Source organism: Capricornis sumatraensis, chromosome 6 (genome assembly GCF_032405125.1).
Source record: "Capricornis sumatraensis isolate serow.1 chromosome 6, serow.2, whole genome shotgun sequence".
NCBI lineage: Eukaryota > Metazoa > Chordata > Mammalia > Artiodactyla > Bovidae > Capricornis > Capricornis sumatraensis.
The window spans coordinates 8,730,476-8,741,337 of NC_091074.1; the positions used below are offsets into that span (position 1 = coordinate 8,730,476).

General features: G+C 39.6%; 1 pseudogene; it reads left to right on the plus strand.

Annotated features, from left to right (window-relative positions):
• Nucleotides 1-9,734: 9,734 nt before the first annotated feature.
• Nucleotides 9,735-10,450, plus strand: LOC138081228 (coenzyme Q-binding protein COQ10 homolog B, mitochondrial pseudogene; annotated as a pseudogene).
• The last annotated feature ends 412 nt before the right edge of the window (nt 10,451-10,862 follow it).

The following is a 10,862-nucleotide window of genomic DNA, read 5'->3' on the forward strand; positions in this document are numbered from 1 at the left end:
TATACCAAATGTACAAAATGGAATTTTCCTTTATTCATTTATCAATTAATATCATTTGGTATTTGGATGGTTTTCACTTTTAGGTTAATATGAATATTAACCCACTGTAAACATTCCTGTCCATGTTTTTTGGTGAGCATATCCTCTTAGGTATATATCAGGGAGTAGAATTGCTAGGTCATTTAGTACTATTTTACCATTTGAGGAACTGACACATCAGCTCCACATTTTACCATCCTATCTGTAATGTCGGAGAGCTTCATTTCTGTATATCTTTAAAGATACTTGTTAATTTCTATTTTGTTGCCTATTGTTTGTAGACATTCTATTGGGTTTAGAGCGGTATCTCATGCTTTTGATTTGCATTTCCATAATGACTAATCATACTGGGCATCTTTTTGTGTCTTTATTTGCCATTTATATATACTTTATTTTTTTTAATGTCTATTCAAATCCTTTGCCTAGTTTTGAATCAGGATGACTGTCCTATTATTGAGTTGTAAGAGTTGTTTATAAATTCTGGACACAGTTCAGTTCAGTCGCTCAGTCATGTCCTACTCTACAACCCCATGAACCACAGCACGCCAAACCTCCCTATCCATCACCAACTCCTGGAGTCCCCCCAAACCCATGTCCATTGAGTCGGTGATGCCATCCAACCATCTCATCCTCTGTCGTCCCCTTTTCCTCCTGTCCTCAACCTTTCCCATCATCAGGGTCTTTTCAAATAAGTCATCTCTTTGCATCAGGTGGCCAAAGTACTGGAGTTTCAGCTTCAACATCAGTCCTACCAATGAACACCCAGGACTGATCTCCTTCAGGATGCACTGGTTGGATCTCCTTGCAGTCCAAGAGACTCTCAAGAGTCTTCTTCAACACCACAGTTCAAAAGCATCAATTCTTCGGCACTCAGCTTTCTTCACAATCCAACTCTCAAATCCATACATGACCACTGGAAAAACGATAGCCTTGACTAGACGGACCTTTTTTTGGCAAAGTAATGTCTCTGTTTTTCAATATGCTGTCTAGGTTGGTCATAACTTTCCTTCCAAGGAGTAAGGGTCTTTTAATTTCATGGCTGCAATCACCATCCCCAGTGATTTTGGAGCCCAGAAAAATAAATTCAGCCATGTTTCCACTGTTCCCCATCTATTTCCCATGAAGTGATGGGACCAGATGCCATGATCTTCGTTTTCTGAATGTTGAGCTTTAAGCCAACTTTTTCACTCTCTTCTTTCACTTTCAAGAGGCTTTTTAGTTCTTCTTCACTTTCTGCCATAAGGGTGGTGTCATCTATATATCTGAGGTTATTGATATTTCTCCCGAGAGTCTTGATTCCAGCTTGTGCTTCATCCAGCCCAGCATTTCTCATGATGTACTCTGCATATAAGTTAAATAAATGGGGTGACAATATATAGCCTTGAGATACTCCTTTTCCTATTTGGAACCAGTGTGTTGTTCCATGTCCAGTTCTAACAGTTGCTTTCTGACCTGCATATTTGCATGGAATATCTTATTCCAGCCCTTCACTTTCAGTCTGTATGTGTCCCTTGTTTTGAGGTGGGTCTCTTGTAGACAACATATATAGGGGTCTTGTTTTTGTATCCATTCAGCCAGTCTTTGTCTTTTGGTTCGGGCATTCAACCTATTTACGTTTAAGGTAATTATTGATAAGTATGATCCCATTGCCATTTGCTTTATTGTTTTGGGTTTGAGTTTATACACCCTTTTTGTGTTTCCTGTCTAGAGAATATCCTTTAGCATTTGTTGGAGAGCTGGTTTGCTGGTGCTGAATTCTCTCAGCTTTTGCTTGTCTGTAAAGCTTTTGATTTCTCCTTCATATTTGAATGAGATCCTTGCTGGGTACAGTAATCTGGGCTGTAGGTTATTTTCTTTCATCACTTTAAGTATGTCTTGCCATTCCTCCTGGCCTAAAGAGTTTCTATTGAAAGATCAGCTGTTATCCTTGTGGGAATCCCCTTGTGTGTTATTTGTTGTTTTTCCCTTGCTGCTTTTAATATTTGCTGTTTGTGTTTGATCTTTGTTAATTTGATTAATATGTGTTTTGGGGTGTTTCGCCTTGGGTTTATCCTGTTTGGAACTCTCTGTGTTTCTTGGACTTGGGTGATTATTTCTTTCCCCATTTTAGGGAAGTTTTCAACTATTATCTCCTCAAGGATTTTCTCATGGTCCTTCTTCTTGTCTTCTTCTTCTGAGACTCCTATGATTTGAATGTTGGAGCGTTTAACACTGTTCTGGAGGTCTCTGAGATTGTCCTCATTTCTTTTAATTCGTTTTTCTTTTTTCCTCTCTGATTCATTTATTTCTACTATTCTATCTTCTGTTTCACTAATCCTATCTTCTGCCTCTGTTATTCTACTATTTGTTGCCTCCAGAGTGTTTTTGATCTCATTTATTGCATTATTCATTATATATTGACTCTTTTTTATTTCTTCTAGGTCCTTGTTAAACCTTTCTTGCATCTTCTCAATCCTTGTCTCCAGGCTATTTATCTGTGATTCCATTTTGATTTCAAGATTTTGGATCATTTTCACTATCATTACTTGGAATTCTTTATCAGGTAGATTCCCTATCTCTTCCTCTTTTGTTTGGTTTGGTGAGCATTTATCCTGTTCCTTTACCTGCTGAGTATTCCTCTGTCTCTTCACCTTGTTTATATTGCTGAGTTTGCAGTGTCCTTTCTGTATTCTGGAAGTTTGTGGAGTTCTCTTTCTTGTGGAGTTTCCTCACTTTGGATGGGGCTGTACAGGTGGCTTGTCAAGGTTTCCTGGTTAGGAAAGCTTGTGTCGGTGTTCTGGTGGGTGGAGCTGGATTTCTTCTCTCTGGAGTGCAATGAAGTGTCCAGTAATGAGTTATGAGATGTCAGTGGTTTTGGAGTAACTTTGGGCAGCCTGTATATTGAAACTCAGGGCTGTGTTCCTGTGTTGCTAGAGAATTTGCATGGTATGTCTTGCTCTGGAACTTGTTGGCCCTTGGGTAGTGCTTGGTTTCAGTGTAGGTATGGAGGCGTTTGATGAGCTCCTGTCAATTAATGTTCCCTGGAGTCAGGAGTTCTCTGATGTTCTCAGGGATTGGACTTAAGCCTCCTGCTTCTGGTTTTCAGTCTTATTTTTACAGTAGTCTCAAGACTTCTCCTTCTATACAGCACCATTGATAAAACATCTAGGTTAAAGATGAAAAGTTTCTCCACAGTGAGGGACACCCAGAGAAGTTCACAGAGTTACATGGAGAAGAGAAGAGGGAGGAGGGAGTCAAGAGGTGACCTGAATGAGATGAGATGGAATCAATAGAGGAGAGAGCAAGTTAGCCAGTAATCACTTCCTTATGTGCGCTCCACAGCTGGGCCACTCAGAGCTGTTCACGGAGTTATACAGAGAAGAGAAGAGGGAGGAAGGAGACAGAGGTGACCAGGAGGATAAAAGGGGGGAAATCAAAAGGAGAGAGACAGATCCAGCCAATAATCAGTTCCCTAAGTGATCTCCATCATCTGAAACACACACAAATTCACAGAGAGAAGAGAGGGGGTAGGGAGGAGACACAGGCAACCTGGTGGAGAAAAACGAGAGTCCAAAGGCGGGGGAGAGCAGTCAAGCCAATAATCTCACTCCCAAGTAAAAATGGGTACTGAAGATTGGGTTCTTAAAGGTACAGAATTGATAACAAATACCAAAAAGCAAAGATTAAAAATCTAGAGTAGAGTTTGGAATTTCAAAAATACAATATTAAAGAAAAGAAGAAAAAAAGAGAAAAAAAACAGTCACAAAAATTATATATGAAATTTTCTTTTAAAAAATAGGGTCTTTTTTTTTTTTTGCAAAGTAATAGTAGGTTATAAAAGTGAAAATTAAAGGAGTAATAGAGGACTTAAAAATTTTTTTTAATTAAAAAAAAGTGATCTTAAAAATAGTAAAAATATATCTAGGACTTTCTCTGGTGTTATTGTGGATATTGTAGGGTCAATTCATTTTCGGATAGTACCTTGGTCCGGCTTATATTTCTCAAGATCTATAGGCCCCTTCCTATGTAGTCGGTACTGCTGCTGCTGCTGCTAAGTCATTTCAGTCGTGTCCAATTCTGTGCGACCCAATAGATGGCAGCCCACCAGGCTCTGCCATCCCTGGGATTCTCCAGGCAAGAACACAAGTGGGTTGCCATTTCCTTCTCCAATGCATGAAAGTGAAAAGTGAAAGTGAAGTCACTGAGTCGTGTCCAACTCTCAGCGACCCCATGGACTGCAGCCTACCAGGCTCCTCCATCCATGGGAGTTTCCAGGCAAGAGTACTGGAGTGGTGTGCCATTGCCTTCTCTGATGTAGTCGGTACTAACAACAGGGTTTTAATCTATTGCACCTGTCGCTTCCAAGGCAGTTCCCTCTGATTTAGCTTCTGTTTGCTGGTCTCTTCAGTGTTTAATTTCTGCCCTGACACAAAGGGGGCGGTGGTGGACACTTTCTTTAGGCTCACTTGTTCAGTTGCACTGTGGGGAGGGAGGGATGCTGCAAACAAATAACACTGGCGTGTGCTTGCAGTGCCTCAGCAACACTGGGCCTACCCCCACTCACGGCGTGTGTACCCTCCCTGCCCACACCGCTCAGGCTCTAGGTTGCTCCACTGGGAACCGTCTGAGGCCGGCCCTGGGCTGCATGCACCTCCCAGGTCTAAGCCGCTCAGGTTCAGGCACTCGGGTAGTCCTCAGAGGTGCAGACTCTATCGGGCCTGCGTTTTGTGCCCTTCCCAGGTCTGAGCAGCTCAGGTGATGATGTGTTTGGTGAGCACGGTCGCTGCAACTTATCACCTCCCCAGTCCCTGCTGCTCGGTTTTCTGGGTGTACAACCGGCGCACCTTCTCAGGCAGATGATGACTGTCCAGAACCCCATGAAATCTTAGCAAAGAAGCCTACTTACAGTTTTGTAGATAAAGTCTCTCTGGGGCTGTGATTGCCCCCTTCTGGCTCTGGCTGCCTGTCACCAGAGGGGGATGGTCTGCAGCTGGCTATCTCTGTTCAGTCCTTTGTTCTGTGCATGGGCCTGGTGGTGTCCTGGGTTAGGGCTGGTTTTTCACGTGGTAGTTATCCCACAGTCTGGTTTGCTAGCCCAAGTTAGTTTGCTCGCCCAAGTTAGTTTGCTCAGATTGCTCTCAGGCATTCAGGCCAGACCCTTACTCTAAGCAATGCAGCCCACATCTCCCTGCCCAGCCCCCGCTTGCTAGTGGCAGATGCAGGCGTCTGCACTGCTTCTCCGCTGGGGGAGTTACTGTTGGGCTCATAATCTGTGGGATTTAATTATTTATTTATTTTTCCTCCCTGTTCTGTTGCCCTCTGTGCTTCCAAGGCTCGCCACAGACTCGGCAGTGAGAGTGTTTCCTGGTGTTTGGAAATTTCTCTCTGTTTAAGACTCCCTTCCTGGGATGGAGCTCCGTCCCTACCTCTTCTCTCTTTTTTTTGCCTTATGTATTTTCCTACCTCCTTTCGAAGACAATGGGCTGCTTTTCTTGGTGCCTGATGTCCTCTGCCGGCATTCAGAAGTTGTTTTGTGGAATTTACTCAGCGTTTAAATGTTCTTTTGATGAATTTGTGGGGGAGAAACTGGTCTCCCCATCCTATTCCTCCACCATCTTTGAGAAATCTGTTCCCATCTCTTTCAGAATTTTCCACAGTTTATTGTGATCCACACAGTCAAAGGCTTTGGAATAGTCAGGAAAGCAGAAATAGATGTTTTTCTTGAACTCTCTTGCTTTTCCCATGATCCAGTGGATGTTGGCAATTTGATCTCTGGTTCCTCTGCCTTTTAACCTGCAATAAAACTTGTATAAAACCAGAAGAGAAGAAAAGAAGAAAATGCTAACTCTACATGTACACTCACACCAGCAAAAGGAAGGAGATGATAGTCACCCGCTCTGTCCTCACTTCTGTGACTGGTCATGTGACCTTCGGTTCAGTTCAATCGCTCATTCATGTTTGACTCTTTGCAACCCATGGACTGCAGCACACCAGACTTCCCTGTCCATCACCAATTCCCAGAGCTTGCTCAAACTCAAGTCCATCAAGTCGCTGATGCCATCCAACCATCTCATCCTCTGTCATCCCCTTCTCTTCCTGCCTTCAATATTTCCCAGTATCAGGGGCTTTTCCAATGAGTCAGTTCTTTGCATCAGGTGGCCAAAGTATTGGAGCTTCAGCATCAGTCCTTCCAATGAATATTCAGGACTGATCTCCTTTAGGATGGAGTGGTTGAATCTCCTTGCAGTCCAAGGAACTCTCAAGAGTCTTCTCCAACACCACAGTTCAAAAGCATCAATGCTTCAGTGCTCAGCTTTCTTTATAGTCCAACTCTCACATCCATACATGACTACTGGAAAAACTATAGCTTTGACTAGGCGGACGTTTGTTGGCAAAGTAATGTCTCCACTTTTTAATATGCTGTCTCGGTTGGTTATAACTTCCCTTCCAAGGAGCAAGCGTCTTAATTTCATGGCTGCAGTCACTGTAGTGATCTTGGAGCCCAAGAAAATCATCTGTAGTGATTTTGGAGCCCAAGAAAATGAAGTCTCTCACTGTTTCCATTGTTTCCCTATCTATTTGCCATGAAGTAATGGAACCAGATGCCATGATCTTTGTTTTTTGAATGTTATGTCAACTTTTTCACTGTCCTCTTTCACCTTCATCAAGAGGTTTTTTTGTTCCTCTTCACTTTCTGCCATAAGGGTGGTGTCATATGCATATCTGAGGTTATTGATATTTCTCCCAGCAATCTTGATTCCAGCTTGTGCTCCATCCAGCCTGGCATTTTGCTGATGTACTCTACATATAAGTTAATTAAGCAAGGTGACAATATACAGCCTTAATGTACTCCTTTCCCAATTTTGAACCAGTCCCTTGTTCCATGTCCGGTTCTAACTGTTGCTTCTTGACCTGCATACAGATTTCTCAGGGGACAGGTAAGATGGCCTGGTATTCCCACCTCTTTAAGAATTTTCCACAATTTGTTGTGATCCACACAGTCAAAGATTTTGGCATAGTTAATGATGTAGAAGTAGATGTTTTTCTGGAACTGGCTAATATTTAAAACTTCTGCTTCTACCCATTCCATTTCCTTGACCTTCAATAAAACTTCAGCTTGTTGGAGTTTTCTGACAGTTAACCAAGATCTAAATTACTAACGGATCTGCACCCTCAGTAGTTGTACCAACATCATCATCATTATCATTAGTATCTGTAATTTTTCAGTAATTTTGCTACTAGGCATGGAGTACTAAGAACTATCTCAGAGAATCCCTGAAGTTCTGGACATAGCTTTCCTTTCTCCTCACTGGCAGCACAACCCCTTTGTCTCCTGCCTCAGTGGCATGAGAAGGCCAAGTAGGAGTCTCATCTCCCAGTGCAGTGGAACCATAGATGTTTCACCTCATAGCAGCATTACCCACTTCTCCGACTGACATCTCTCAGAATTGCAAAGAGGGTTAATGTTCTTAGGTGTGATGGAAAGAGAAGCCCCTCCACTTCCTCCCTTGCATCTTAATTCCTTAGATTCTTGCTCAGAGTATGCTATATCATTTCCCATGCAAAGCTATGGAGCTTGGATTTTATTCTTTTTAGCTTTTTTCTTTCTCAGTTCTGTGATTAACTCAGAAGGAATGACCATCTTGGCTAGGTCTCCCTGTCTCTTTCTAGCTTGCTTATAATTGAAAACTTTTTCTTCCTTTCTTTTTATTTTTGATGTTTATGTGTTTGTCTAAGCCTCCTTGATATTGAGCCCAGAAATCTGTTTTGTTCTTATTACCAGTGCAACTCCACTGGAATGGCCTGAGCTGTGAGGTTCTCTGCAGTGACTCTCACATGTCTTATGTGTCAACTAAGAATAACTGTGCATGTTTGTCTTTGGGATACTAAAATACATGGATCTCTAATACTGGTTGTTGTTATTTTAGTTCTAATAACTTGATTTTATATTTTGGTCATTTGGGCTAAGAAGAATAAAAAGGCTTATATTTTCTAAGATTTTTAAAAGGAACATAACTTGTAAAAATGTTATGGACAACCCCATGAGATTTGAGGGGCAGAGGTGAGGTGACGTGGAGATTATTAGTCTGTTCATACTTAAGGATGGATTGAAATTTTCTTTTCAACTCTGCCTGCGATTAGCTTCATTAAGTTGAATCATTTATAATGTTCAAGAACATGAACAGGTAAAGATAAATGTATTACAAAATATTAAGATACATTAGATGTATTAGGGTACTTCAGTATGTTAGCTATTTGGGGATTTTTTTATGGGTTATGTGTGTATAGCTGCTTTAATGGCCATCAGGGCCATTTTTTAAAAGCCGTTACTTGTCTTGGAAAGAGGGTAATGATGATTAGAGTCATTGTGTTTTAAAATATTATGACCAAGAATTTATATCTTAACCTATAATTCATGACATGGTATATCTTTGCATTTATTTAGATTTTCTTTAATACAACTCAGAAATGTTTTGTAGTTTTCATTGTATAGGTCTTGCAAGTATTTTGTTAAATTTACCCCTGAATATTTCATGTTTTGAGCTCTTAGTATAAACAGTATTTTTAATATGAATTTTTCTAATTGTTTCTTGCTATTAGATAGAGCTAAAATTGATTTTTGTACATTGACTTCGTATTCTTTTATCATTTTAATTAATTTATTATTGTAGTATGTTTTTCTTGGTTGAACTTTGGGGTGTTCTTTGTACATAGTATGTTGTCTGAGAATTAATATATTCAACACAAGCCAAATTCAAATACCATAGACTTTTTCTTTTAGAAACTGATAAAACTGATTCTAAAAGTTATATGGAAATGCAAAGGACTCACAATAGCCAAAACAATTTTGGAAAAGAACAACAAAACTGAAGGAATTATACTGCCACATTTTAAGACTTTTTATAATGCTACATTAATAAAGTGTTAAATTGTCTATCCACAAATGTATATGCTGAAATTGAAGATTCATGTCCAAGAAATGATTCTTAATCCTATGTCATATTGTCTAGAAAATTAATTTAAAATGTACTACAGACTATACGCTTACACTCATTTTTAAAAGTTGAGAAAGTAAAAATATAAACCATGGAGAAAATAAAAAAAAAAATAAAATAAAATAAAATATTATGACCACTAGATGACAGTGGTTAGACAGTGGTTTTCAAGGTTAGGCCTATTAGAACTTTAACTTGTAAAGAAAAAAGAATTTTGTGACAATGGGCATTTTAAAATATCTGCATACCAAAATTCTTGAGCCGTAAATAAAAAGAAGAGTGAAAGGAAAGAGTGGTAAGAGCATAAAAAGTACATTCATCTATTTTCTTTTCTGACCGTATTAATTTTAGAAGACAGCATGTCCTCTTCTGTCATGTAAGAGTACTTGAGCTTTCCTTGTTCTAGTCTGACTTTTCTATCAGTGTGACAAGCTGCCAAAATTTCACTTAGGGAAGTTCTAAGTCTCACCAATTGCTGGTTTCAAACTTGAGAGTTTAGAATATCAGCAAAGATAATTGTGAATTTTCTATTGTATGTTGTTGCTTTGTACTTATACAAGAATCAAAAAGCCTTTGTCTAAATAGATTTAAAATCTACTTTCCTGCCATTAAAAACACAAGAAATATTCTTTCCCTCAGAGTTTTTAGGAGACCAAAATTCACTTGGAAAGATGATAATTGGGGCCTGGTCCCAGCTTACTGGTGACGGGCTTCACTAACATGATCATGGCAGCTCAGACAGGTAAGAGAGCCCAAAGGTGGTCTCAGGATGCTGTCCAAAGTTGGCGCAGCCTCCAGAACCCTGGCTCTAGCACAGTGCCTGTGAAGAATGTCAGTTATTTAGCTTCCTATGGTATACTGATGAGCAGAACTCTTCCACTACATACCTCAATTTTGCCTAAAAAGATACACGCAAAAACCTTCTTCAGAATTGCTGCACCATTAATAAACAAAAGAATATTCAGAAAGGAGAATTGTAGGTTATTCTATGCAGGAAATGTATGATGGAATGGAGAATTACACGCATTTTGTTCTTTGGTGCAAAAAATCAGATATAATATCAAGGAGATCTGAATACTGCAAAACACGATTAGAAATTGGATTTCCACTTGTACTGAAGTGCAGTATATCAGTAGTAACCTTGGTGAAACCACATTTGGTGAAGGTATCCTGTACTGATGGGAAGCTCTTCAATCATTTGGAGACTATTTGGCATTTTCACCCAGGTCTTCCTGACTACCCAAGAACTTGTACTTTGGATTTTTCAATTTCTTTTGAATTTTGCTCACTTCTACACTCTCAGCTTACCACAGTAGTTTTTCAGTGAAGTTGTAAAGCAGATGGTGGCTGCCTTTGAAAGAAGAGCATGTAAGCTGTATGTTCCAGAAACAAACATACCTCAGGAAATGATGCTTCATGAAGTTCATCACTTGTAAAGAAAAAAATGAAATGGTCACCTATTGTATCTAGTTTACTCACTTTTAGGAAGTGCTTTAATCATTTGCTTTCAGAAGTCAGAAAGCATTTGTCAAACTCAGCTTTGATTATAAACCCATACCGTTGAAAATTTACACTTGGAATATGGAACCACATGTACATAGAATTCAATCAAGTATAATTCAGAGAAGTATGTATGTTAGCATATTTACAATAATAGGATGTCATCACTGTTGCTAGAATACTGACATCACTCTTTTGAGCAGAAATTGAAACTGTAAATTTAAACCTTTTAATTATTACCTCACCTGAAAGAGGTTGGTTGAGATTAACCATGTCACATTTACGTTACTAATTTCAGACTATTTATAATTTATTGCCTTAGGGCCTGCCTCATAGCTTAGGATATTT